The 12,325-nt window shown below is 42.3% G+C and overlaps 1 protein-coding gene across 5 annotated transcripts in view; it reads left to right on the forward strand.

The window, feature by feature from the left end:
- Window positions 1–3,918: 3,918 nt before the first annotated feature.
- The window catches only part of PAK6 (p21 (RAC1) activated kinase 6), a 93,763-nt gene continuing 85,356 nt past the window's right edge, over window positions 3,919–12,325 (forward strand). For 2 of the 5 annotated variants that reach the window (XM_074289276.1, XM_074289283.1), the window contains exons 1-3: window positions 3,919–4,101; window positions 5,150–5,239; window positions 6,101–6,211. The gene's annotated coding sequence lies outside the window, so the exon portion shown is untranslated. Of the gene's footprint in view, window positions 4,102–5,149; window positions 5,240–6,100; window positions 6,212–6,343; window positions 6,361–12,325 lie in introns of those variants that run through there. The other 3 variants (XM_074289277.1, XM_074289281.1, XM_074289282.1) reach the window with 3 other exon arrangements.

The raw sequence follows: 12,325 nt of genomic DNA on the forward strand, positions 1-12,325 counted from the left end.
AGTCATATATATGACTCTTCAAAATGAAGAGAAGCAGAGAAAACAAATTTTGAAATGTAAAACAAAAAAAAAATCAGTAAACATTTGTTTTTTTAAAAAAAAGAAAGAAAAGATTCCCATGCCATAGATTTGTAGTCAGAAAACTTGGGTTCAATTTCTGGCTCTGCTTATGTTTCTATTAAGTGAAAAATATCGCTTTAAACCCAAATCCCCTGACTCTAAAGAGAGGACTTTTTCTACTACAATGCATTGCGTTTACATTGATTAGTAGTGAACTTACTCATATGAGATTATAAAGACAACACACAGTGTTATAGAAATAATATTCATAAAATGTTTTGCAAACCTAAAAATACTCTATAAATTCTGATTATTATTACTACTACAACTACTATTGAATCAATAGATTAGGGCAAAAAGCTCAATCGTATGTAAATAGTTTAGAGATCTGTCTCATACTTGTTTGTGTTTTATTATCTTTATATTTATTCTCTCTATATTTACATATGTCTCTGTTCTCTTCATTATATCTTCTTATATAACAAGTATATCTTGTAAAATGTGAGCTTTTGTGAATAAGAATTTTTCCATTTATTGTCTTTACATCTTCAAAGTCTGATACCTAGTAGATACTTAATAAATGCTTATTGATTATTTATGAAGATTTGAATTCGTTTCAGAGGATTAAGTCAAAAGAGATTTACTTCAGTTAATTCAAAAATGTGTATTTCCTTCCCTTCAGTCCCTTCTTCCATCATGGAGAAAATATTTTGTGTCTGTAGGGAAGGGCAGAATTGAACAGTGGTAGTCTGAGCCTGATCAATTGACCAGTAAGTAAATGTTAACAAGATCTTCCCTGTCCCTAGCATTGGACAAGGTACCTTGGGCTATGAATGAAATATTAAATGCAGGTGTATGGAATAACTAATTAAATACTTGCATATATATAGTGTATAGGTATGTATATACATATAATATGCGTGCATTTTTCAATGTTATTTGAGTTTGCATATGATAAAGGAATCAGGAAAACATGTGTTGAGCATTGTACAAAACTGAGGCTGCCATGGAAGGGCAGTTTTGCCCCAAAGAGGCAGAAACCAGTTTTCTAACTCAGCCTGAGCCCCTGCACATCAGCTAATAGTCTATGACTTCTCATCTTCCCCGATTCCAGGAATCAGGAAAGAGGGGAGTGGGAAGTAATGGACATGGGAATATGATGGTTGGAGAAGAGAAAACAAGAAAGAGGGGTGACTTAGATACCAAACTTTGGGAGTGCCAGTCTGGGGTTGGGGAGGAGAGGGTTGATCAGTGGGGAAAATGGAAAAGGAGAGTTCCTTATGTTATAGAGAATCTTTAATACTAGACAGAGGGATTTTTATTCAGTGCAATAGGCAATAGGGAAACATTGTGAGGCTTTAAATGGGGGAGTAAAATTATAAAAATGATATTTTAGGGAAATTCCTCCTAGGAGTGAATGTGTAAGATTGGAGGAGAGACTGAATCAGAAAGGTCTCTTGTGACTGCTGAGAGGCAGTCAGGATAGGCTGCTTGTGTGATGAGAACCACAGCAGTAGGAAGGAAGAAGGAAACATCCAAGAGAGATTTTGCAGAAAGAATCAACTGGAGTTGGTGATTGCTTGGATATTAAAAGGAAATGAAAAGACTCAAACATAGCTCTGAGTCTTCAAACCTTGAAACTAAGAGGAGAATAATAGGTCAATAATGGAAATGGGGAAGTTAAAAGGGAGATGACTGGTGGGGAAGTTGAGTCTGTTTTAAATATGTTGTCTTCTAAGTTGGCTAAACATCTGAATGGAAAATTCTACCAACCAGGAAATGTGGAGTTACTGCATTCTGGATGAAAGATGGAGAATAGAATTGGAGATTTGCTAACATAAAGACAATTCTTGAAGTCACAACACTGAATAGATTGATGAAGTGCCTCCTATATACAAAGCATTCTGCTCAGAAACAAAGAAAAAATCAGACAGGCGCTCACCTTATGGAACTTGTATTCATTCTACTGGTATTCTGCTTGAATTCTACATCTCCAGAAGAAAAAATTCAAGATAATTTGAAAAGGGAAGGAAAGAATAAAAAACATGGAGAGCCAGAAAGGTTTCATGGAGAAGGTGACTCCTGAGTTAACCTTTAAAGAAAAATGATGTTTCTTAGAGATGGAAGGTTCCATGCCTGAGCTAATGCTTGAAATTAAGATTTGGGATGTCCAGTTCTGGGAATAGTTGTTGATTTAACTTGGATGGCATGAAGAATGTGTGAAGGAAAATACTATAAAAGGTAGAATGAAGCCAGATTGTGAGAAACCTGAAACACCAGGCTAAGGAGTCTATATTTTATCCTGGAAATAATGGGGTTTTCAGTAGTGAAATTACACAGTCAGACCTGAGCTTTAGGAAGATGATTTTGGCCATTGTGTAGAAGACAACTTGGAGAAGGTATGGAGACTAGAAGCTGGGAGAGATAGCTAAGAAGTAATTAGAGAAGTTTGAACTCTAGGCTAGGGGCTGTGTGAGGGGAAGAGTTTGGAAAAAGTCATAAAGGCATAATCCACTTAATAACTGATTAGATAGGAGGAGAATGAAGAAGGAAAAATCAAGGATATCACTAAGGTTAAAATCCTGAGCGGATGGTGAGACCTTCACAGAACTAGGAACTCTAAAGAAGACAGAAGGGGTTAGGACAGGGTGGGGAAGAAGGTAAGTTAATTTTCTTAAATTCATGGATCTAGAACTAAAAGAAATTTCAATGAACATGTAGTCCAACTCCCTCTTTTCACAGTTGGAGAAACTGATGGATAAAATGGAGTGGGACTGAATGGCTTCTGAATTTCCCCCTCACGATTCCTCTCTCACAAAGAGAATGGGTTCTAATCTGAGCTTCTTAAATACATTCAGGATTATAGTGCTGGAATGGGTCTTAGTATTAACTCTTTTTTTGTAATGAGGAAATGTTTTAGAAATGGGGGGGGGGTATATTTCACAGATGGGGAAACTGAGGCTCAGGGGTAACTCACTTTCCAATTAAGCATCTCACTGTGCTTTACACACACACATGTCCTGATCTTTGAAATAGGAAACAGGGATGGGAGTGATTAGTTTCTCATCCTTGATAGAACTGAGGATAGAACCTCAGCCTACCTAGAGCTCCACCTCCTACCACTTCAAGGGGGAAAACCCATAATAAACCAGTGAGAGGAGTTCAAGCCAAGATCTGTAGATTGCATGCTGCGAAGTCTAAACCGGGCAGCTCGGAAGGGCCAGGTGTGTGAGACAAGAGCGCCCATTTCTGATGGCTGGGTGGGGGTGGGGAGTCTATGGGCAGAAGAGCTTCCCCTCCCCCAACAAAGAAAGGGAGGGGGGCTTAAAATAAACAAATAAATTAAACACTCGAGCTTTTATAAATAGCTTCAGCCCCGGCATATTTGTAAATTCAGTGGGGTTTTTTGTGTCAATGACATCACCCTTCTCCCCATGGCAACTCCCGACGATATCGAAATTGCCAAGCAACGTTGGAGAGACTTGGTGCCCCCAAAACGAGCCCGATGATTTAATTGAGAGAGCCACGGGTGCTTGTGCGTTCTGGGGAAACATGGGGAGAGCCGTGATGGGTTCCCGGGCAGGCGGCTGCTTTCATCGGCTGGAGAGCCTTACGTGTCTGAGGCGAGGGCTTTGTGAAGCCTTACCCCTTCTGCTGCTCTCCCTTTTTTAAGTCAAAAGCGGGAAGGAGAAGGAGGAAGGCTGGGGGGAGGGGGCAGCAGGGCGTTCTCTTTCCCATCCTTAACGTGCAATCCAGGTGACTAAGCAAGAGAGCGGGGACTGACTCACCCCTAGATTATGTGCCTCCTTTTTTTTTTTTTTTTTTTTTTTTTTTTTTTTAAATTCTTAATTTGATCTGATTTTTTTCGCTTGGAAAACTTGGAGCAATTATCAGAGCTCTCCCCTTCCCGCCCTCCTTCCCCCTTTGGGTACCAAGAGGATGAAATGACCGGTGGGGCTCTTCTGGACCAGTGGTTCCGGACGCGCTGTGTGGCCCTGGGGTGTCTCTGATCAGAAGAGAATTAGCAGAGTCAAATGGCAGGTATGGTGACTTTCTCTTTCTGTCCCTTTGAAAGCTGCCGGAGAAGGGGAGGGGGTGGGGTGTGTGCATTTCATTAATTCTAATTCTGGGAAAAGAAGGGTAATTTCCACCCGATCTGGCAAGCAGCTCAGGAGGTTTCATCTCCTTTCCCAATGGACTGTTTCTTCTATGAACCAGATTCTATAGAGAGAATCAGTGTGGTATTGGGAGTAGGGTGCAGGAAGACACGTTTGAAAATTGCTTCAGTAGCATACTTGCTGAACCATCATGGGCAAGTCAACTGCCCTGAGCCCCAATCTTTTTATCTGTAAAATGGGTAGGTGATACCTCATGGGGTAACTGTGAGGGTATATAAATATACCCTCACAAGGAGAAGTGTGAGACGAAAGCACCCATTTCTGGAGGCTGGGGGTAGAAATGAGGGTTGGCAGTGGGGTGTGGATACACACACATATGGAGAGAGTCAGAGAAAGGAGACAGAGGCAAAGATATACAGTCAGAGAGAGAGACAGAGACAGAGACAGAGAGACAGAAACATCTCTATCTATCTATCTATCTATCTATCTATCTATCTATCTATCTATCTATCTATATCTTTGTAAAACTTTTAAGTGTGGAATTGCCAAGGGCAGCAGGTTGGTCAGGTGAAACAATGGGGCACTCCATGAGGGCTCTATCCCAATAAACACTGGGATATCACAGGTCTCTGGTACTAACATTGGAAGGCCACATAAGGGGCTGGAATGACAGCAGGATGGGTGGCTTCAATCAGGATCACAGAATTATGGATTGAAAGCTGGAAGGGGAATAGAGCGATAGATATAGAATTGGAAGGCACCTTAGAAGCCATTGAATCCAACCTTCTCATCTTGTAGATAAAGTTTCCAGAAGTTAGATGACTTGTCTCTGATCACACATGTATTGAATGTTTTAAATGGAATATGAAGCCAGATCTATCCGAATATTAATTCCAGTGCTCTATCCACTCTTCCATGCTGCTGCTCTTAGGAGTCCTTAGTAATCCTAGACCAACCCCTTAATTTTACAGAGGAGGAATCTGAGACCCATGGAAACTGAGGTTTGGCTAAAATTGCAGAAGTAGGCAGATTTGAACCTGGACCATCTCACTTCAGGGCAGGTAGGTGACAAAGTGGCTATAGCAGGACTTTTTAAATTTTTTCTGCTCATCACCTCTTTTCACTCTAGTATCTTTGCCAAGAAAATCCCAAATGGGATAATAAAAAGCCACGACTGAAGAATAACATTTCACTCCAAAGTCAATGCTCTTTCCACTGCACTACACTAGATTTGGTCAGTATTACAGAGAAAAAAACAAAAAACACTTGCCTATCCAGGGTCTAGCCTCATTCACCATAGATCTGGGTCTAAAGGGATATTGAATTTATAATGACTCAGTACAGCAGTTTTTCCACTTGGGAGCATTAAAATGGGAGGCCCCATGGTATGTTCCTCACAGGGACAAATAGTACACTAGGTACCGTCAATGCACACGTTCAGTCTAAGGCATCTGCGGGGGGGGGAAACCCACAACATTTTCTCCCCTGGAATCTTGACTCCCTGAACATCATTCAGCACTTAAATCTTATCCTCTCCACTAATCACACTACTATGTTGCAATAAAAGGGGTCCCAAGACGCATCCCTAACTTACTTTATTTCCAAGATAGGAAATTCTCACCTGATATTAAGAGCCCAGAACTTTCTATTAGAGCTAGCAGTAAGCAAAATTTCTGACCTCTACCTGCTGTTAGAGTATTCAGCCCCCAAGGTACCTACCCCTGGCATGTGCCAGAGAGAGGGGGCGCCATCCCCTTTCTGCCCTCCTCCACAGCAGCTGGCAGCAAGTTAGTGCCGGTGAGTAAGCAGCTGGAGGGAGGATCTCTGCATATGGAGACAGGATGACAGCAAACCAGGAGCTTTAGAAAGAAGCTGAGAGAGGAAAGGACTGAGATTTTTTTTTCTTTTTCTTTTGCCTGAAGGGAGGGCTGTTTCCTGGGTTAAAGACAAGCAGCAGCCTGCAGTCAGAGAGCTGTAAGGGCCCCAGCTGCTAAAATAGGGGCCAAGAAGAGCCTGATCCGATAGTGTCCCAGGTAAGCTTCTCTCCAAGAACCTGGCATTCTGAGCTCAGGGGCAGGAAGCACAGTAGTCCAGCCTCTTCTACATCCAGTCTAGGAGCCCTTCTGGAGGAATTAGACAGTGAGATCCCTGAAGAATCCTGGATGCAGGAGTTTGGACTCAGGTACTATATTCACCTGGCTCCCTGCCACTCCCTCTCCCTGCCAACCCCTTGGCCAATTCTGATTGGCCAACTTGAAAGGGCAAGATCTGACAGAACCCTCTTAACCTTTAAAAGCCTGTGGTACCAGTGGCTGCAGCCTTCCCATAGCTGTAGGGTGGGTTTCTGAATGGGGATTTGGTCCCAGTCCAGCTGAGATCTGAGGGGTAGGGTTTGAGAAAAGGTGGGTGCTCTCCTAAGATTCTACCTGTCAAGGTGCACTGGCAAAAGTGCATTTATTAAGCACTATTGTATGCTTATGTTATCTTCCTTATAGCATGTAAGCTCTGTCAATTCAGACTATTTCATTTATGTTGTTGTATCTGGAATGTCAGGCCCATAATCAGTACTTAATAAATGCTTGGTGATTAATTGACTAATTAATGGACTTACAAAGTACCAAGCCTTGTGCTAAACTTTGGAATGGAAATACAAAGGCAAGATAAGGCAAAGAGCCTGAAACAGAATAGGAGGCAGGGTTTTATTCTGATTCTTCACAGAGCTGGCTAATCATTTAACTACTTGTAGCCTCAGTTTCCTTTGTAAAACTCAGGGGCTACAAATGAGCTACAATATAACTCTGAAAATCTCTTCTGATGCTAATATTCTATGATTAAAGGGACCACCTTAGCATCATGGAAGCCAGGCAGGAGCCAGGGAGTTCAAGGGAATCACTTTTCTTGGACTACCTTTCTTGTTCCTGCTATGCCAAAGCCTTCAACACCTGGTCCTTTTATAGAAATGTTCCCCTTTGGGGCAGATAAAGCATTTTCTCTTCCCTAATAGGTCCCCATCTGTCCCTCTCTGGAGAAAAGTGTTTCTCCCTCAATCCTGAGTCTGCTGGGATATGCAAGAGAGGAAGCGTGACCTAGTTAATATTGTGCTGTGCTGGGAAGCTGGATACCTGGGTTCTAGTCCACACTGCAGTGGGAATTTGAGCACATTTCATCCCCATTTGTTCCTCTGGCTTTGTCTCTGACGCTGTGTTAATGACCCCCTCCTCCCCCTGATTCTCCCAGGGGTTTTGTAAGCACCAATGAGCTCATGTTTACAAACGCTTGGAGCTCAGCAGAGGAGCTAGGCTACAGCAATGCAGTCATCATCATCTGTCCTGGGTCTAAAATACCTGGGTACAGTGCTCATGCTTTGGGTCCACATATCCTGCCACTGAGAGCCAGGGAAACTTGCTAGGGAATTGGGCCTTCAGTTCAGCCTGAAAACCCCAGGAATATGATCTAGAACCAGAATTAATGATTATGATGGTTTAAGGTATATGTCCTAAATGCAAGCTCCCAGAGGGCAGGAATGAGGCTACTTTTCTCTTTGCATCCCAGGATTTAGCACAGGTTTGGCACAAAGCATGTGTTTAATAAATGCTTTTCACTCACTCACTCATTCATTCATAGTACTCTATAGTTTACAAAGTACTTTCTTCAAGATAAGCCTTTGAAGTAGATTGGACAAGTTCATTCCAGTTTCACAAATGAGGAAATTGGGGATTTGAGAAGTAAGGTGTTTAAAAATGTTTGACTACTGATTAGTCAATTAATCACCAAGCATTTATTAAGTATCAATGAAGGATGATATACTACATGAATGAAATAGACTCAACTGAAATAGCTTACATTCTATAGGGACGATAACATGGACAGATAATAGAATAATTTTGAAGTAGAAAATTTTGGGGGGAGATTCCCTAACAACTGAGGTGATAGGGAAAGCCTCATTTAGGATGTAGCATTTGTGTAGACTTGTGATAGAAAATAGGGGGTCTTAAAATGGCAGGGTTGGGGAAAGACTTCATTTCTAGCTTTGGGCCTGGGAAAAGACATAGACTGGAATATTGTGTGTGAGAAACAGCAAACTGGCTAGATCTCAGTGTTCAGAGAGTAGACCAATTTGTATTGATGCAAGAAAGGTAGGGTAGGCTAGATTGTGAAGATCTAGAATGCCAAAGTTGTTTGCATTTAGTTTCAGAAGTAATTAAGATCCATTGGGATTTATTGAGTTGGAGGAGGAAAAGAGAGCAAATGTGGTCAGATCTGTGTTTGAAACAACTAAAGACCTGGCTTCTAATCCCATTTCATGTATTAACTTTGTGATCCTACCCAAGTCATTTAACTTCTCTGGAGCTGTAGCCTCATCTGTGAAATGAGGGAGTTGTATTTGTTGATTTCCAATGCCATAAGATATCAGAGCCAGGAATCTAAGTTAAGGGAACTCCCTGAGATTCCCATAGGAGATATAGACCTGGAAGCGTGAGATTGGTTTCTCCTTGTCAGCTATCCCCTGGTAGGATATTCACCTTCCCCTACTGGTCCTGGAAAAGGACCCTGGGGAGTCTTTCAGTCAATCAGTCAGGCAATAAGTATATTATCAAGTGCCTACTAGGTGCCAGGCATTAGATTGGAGAATCTATTAATCAAGTAATAAGCAGATATTAAATGCCTCCTATGTTCCTGGCACTGGGCTGAACTTGAGGATACAAAAAGTCTGGATGACTGACACCTGCAACAATCAGACTTAGGCAAGAGGCCACTTTGACAAAGACCAACAAGGCTAGTGAGTCCTGAAGTCCATTTTCCCAGAATAGAAAAGGGTAACGATACTATAGAGCATTGTGCCAGGTCTATGGAACAGTCCAATCATGTCCTTATTCCCATCTCCTAAAGGTTCTGTGGCAGCAGAATGTTAACTAGCTCAGGCACCAGGGCCTGGATGCATTCCTCCAGTCATATTGTTCTTTGGGAGGTTTCTTCCTACTCAGAGAGAACCAAAATGACATCACCCATCCAGGAGAAGCAGTCTCAGTGAAATGGAAGGGGGCCATGAGTTCTATTCCTGGCCCTGCCAATAAACCATTTTATGGTGTTAAAATATTACCCTCAGGGGCAGCTAGATAGCCCTGTAATCAGGAAGACCTCAGTTCAAAGCCAGTCTCAGAACTTAACACTTACTGGTTGTGTGGCTGTGGACAAGTCACTTAATCCTAATTGCCTCACAAAAAAAAAAAAAAAAAGAAAGAAAGAAAAGAAGAAAGGAAGGAAGGAAGGAAGGAAAGAAAGAAGGAAAGAAGGAAGGAAGGAAGGAAGGAAGGAAGGAAGGAAGGAAGGAAGGAAGGAAGGAAGGAAGGAAGGAAGGAAGGAAGGAAGGAAGGAAGGAAGGAAGGAAGGAAGGAAAGAAAGAAGGAAGGAAGGAGGGAAGGAAATTATCACTCTCTCTCTAAGTCTCAATTTCCTCATCATAAAATGAGGGAGTAGCAAGGGATGAATCAATTCAATTAAACAAACATTTATTAAGCTTTCAATGTGGGCCAGGCATTGGGCTAAGTTCAGAGAAATATAAAGACAAAAATGGAACAGTCCCTGTTCTCGAGGAACTTGTATCTTAGGGGAGGAGGAAAGAAACAATATGGGCAGCATGATATTGGAGAGTTATAGATTTGGAGTCTACTAACCTTGGCTCAAATCCTAGCTTACTAGCTGCATAACTTTGGATAAGTAATTTCAACTCTCCCTTTCCTCCACTGTAAAACAAGGGGATAACATCCCTTCCAGAGATAAATCTAAGATCTTAAGTTCAAAAATAAGCCTTGGATTTCATGGGTATGGGCAATTTGTGGCTGAGGGAATTTTCTCTACTAACATTGTTGTTCAGTTGTTTCAGTCATATGCGATGACCCCATTTGAGGTTTTATTGGCAGAGATCCTGGAGTGATAGATCATTTCCTACTCCAGCTCATTTTCACAGAGGAGGAAACTGAGGTAGACAGGGTTAAGTGACTTGCCCAGGATCGCATAGCTAAAAAGGGAATGAGGCCAAATTTGAACTCAGGAAGATGAGTGGTTCTGACTCCTGGGCCAGCACCCTATGCACTATGGCACCTCTTAGCTGCTCTCCATACCAAAGTCAATATTCTAGCCAAACTAGACTAGTAGCATTTCCCTGAACTCGGCTAACCATCTTTCTTAGGAATTCACAGATGTTCTCTCCCATGCCTAATAGGCGCTCCCTCCCCACAGCTCCACATCTTAGATCTCTAAGATGCTGATCTATGTTTGGTTTGTGATACCTATAAGACATTAGAAGATGTCCAGCAGTCACATAGACTTGCAGCTCAGGAGAGAAGCAAAGCTAAGGGTATAGACCTATGAATTACCTCTATACTGATAATATTAGAACCCGTGTGACAATAAGCTCATTGAAGGAAGGAAAGTAGACAGAGAAGAGGTTCTGTGAGTCACCTGAACTATGGGGGCAAGAATTGGCTGGTAATCCAGCAAAGGAAGATGAGGATTAGTCAGGCAGGTAGGAGGAGACCCAGTAGGAGTCAGTGTTGAGGAAGCTAAAGGAGGCAGTAGTCTGTCCAGCTCTGATTCATATAGGTGTGAGTATCAGTGGTCACCTGCAAAGAAACAAAGTGCTCTTCACTACCAGTGTGACTGTGTAAATCACTATCTCAAGTTCCTTATTCATAAAACAAAGAGGTTAGATTAACAATAATAGAGCATTTTAAGGTTTGTAAAGCACTTTCTATACATGGTATCTCATGTGATCTTCACACAATCCTGTGGGCTATGGGCCCTCAATAACTATTTTACAGATGAGGAAACGGAGGGGAGAGAAATAAATGACTTGTCCAACAGCTAATAAATGGCTGAGACAGGATTTAAGCTTAAGTCCAATTCTTTGCCTAAATGGCCTCTATTTTCCCTTCTAGCTTTAACACAAGTAGTAAAATACAGATGAGAAAAGAATCTCAGAAACACAGTTCTCCCCCCTGTAGGCAGGTAGGTCCCCAACTTTGATGTCTGTGACTCAAGACTTTTGGCCACATAAGAAGGAAATGCCCAGGCAGTGAGGGTCCTTCCAGCATGCTGACTCTTGAAAGGTGACTCCAACCCTGGGAATTTTCTCTCTGGGTAGATGAAATGCCAATTCCAAGCATAAGAAGCTGGGCAGCAACTGGGAAACAGCTGGATACTAGCAGGTAAATGGAGCAGCAGTGGCTGTGGAGTGCCAAGCATCAGGAGGACAAGCTGAGCAGCAGCTGGACCCTAAGAGGCAGAGAACAGATGGGCAGAGTGGTTGCTGGACAAGCCCGACAGCAGGGAAGGGATGAGCGATGAGAAGGCAGTGCCAAGCAGAGAGAGCAAACAGGCAGGGCACGAGAGCCATGCCAGGAAGCAAGGACAGGGAAGGCATTGTTAAAGATCTGGGGAGGAGACAGGTAGAGAGCAGAAGGTTCTTCCCCTAAGGTGCCAAGAGGCTTTAATAAATCCTGCAACTACAGACGGTGTAATCCTCAACAATGTGTCATAACAGGGCCTAGGGTGGATTTTCGAGCTCATTCTGTTGTCAGGCTGGACTCTGCTGGCCAGGAAGAGGACCTTGGGTACCCCAAAATAAACAGAAAAATGGCCTAATGAACAAGTGGTTATATATGGGATCTTAGTATTTAGAGCTAAAAAGTACCTTGGAGATCAGCTAACCTCATTTTACAGATGCTAAAGCTCAGAAAGGAAGGAAGGAAATAAGCACTTATTAAACACCTACTCTATACCAAGCACTTTGTTAAGCACTTTACAGATATCTCATTCAATCCTCACAACAACTCTGAGAGGTAGGTACTATAATTATTCATATTTTACAGTTGAGGAAACTGAGGAAGACAGAAGTGAAGTCATTTGTCCAGGGTCCTACAGCTAGTGAGTGTCTGAGAGTAGATCTGAACTTAGGTCCTGGCCGTACTACCTACTGCCTCCTAGTTGCCCAGATTAAGTGGGTTGCCCAAGATGCACAAGAGCTGTTTTGGAGAACTAGTATAGAGAGAAGAGGCTAGTATAGTGAACACTGCAAAAGACCTGGGTTCCAATGCTGGATTTGCCAGTTTCTACCTATGTCATCAAAAGCAAGTCGTGGAAACTCT

Source organism: Sminthopsis crassicaudata, chromosome 2 (genome assembly GCF_048593235.1).
Source record: "Sminthopsis crassicaudata isolate SCR6 chromosome 2, ASM4859323v1, whole genome shotgun sequence".
Taxonomy (NCBI): Eukaryota; Metazoa; Chordata; class Mammalia; order Dasyuromorphia; family Dasyuridae; genus Sminthopsis; species Sminthopsis crassicaudata.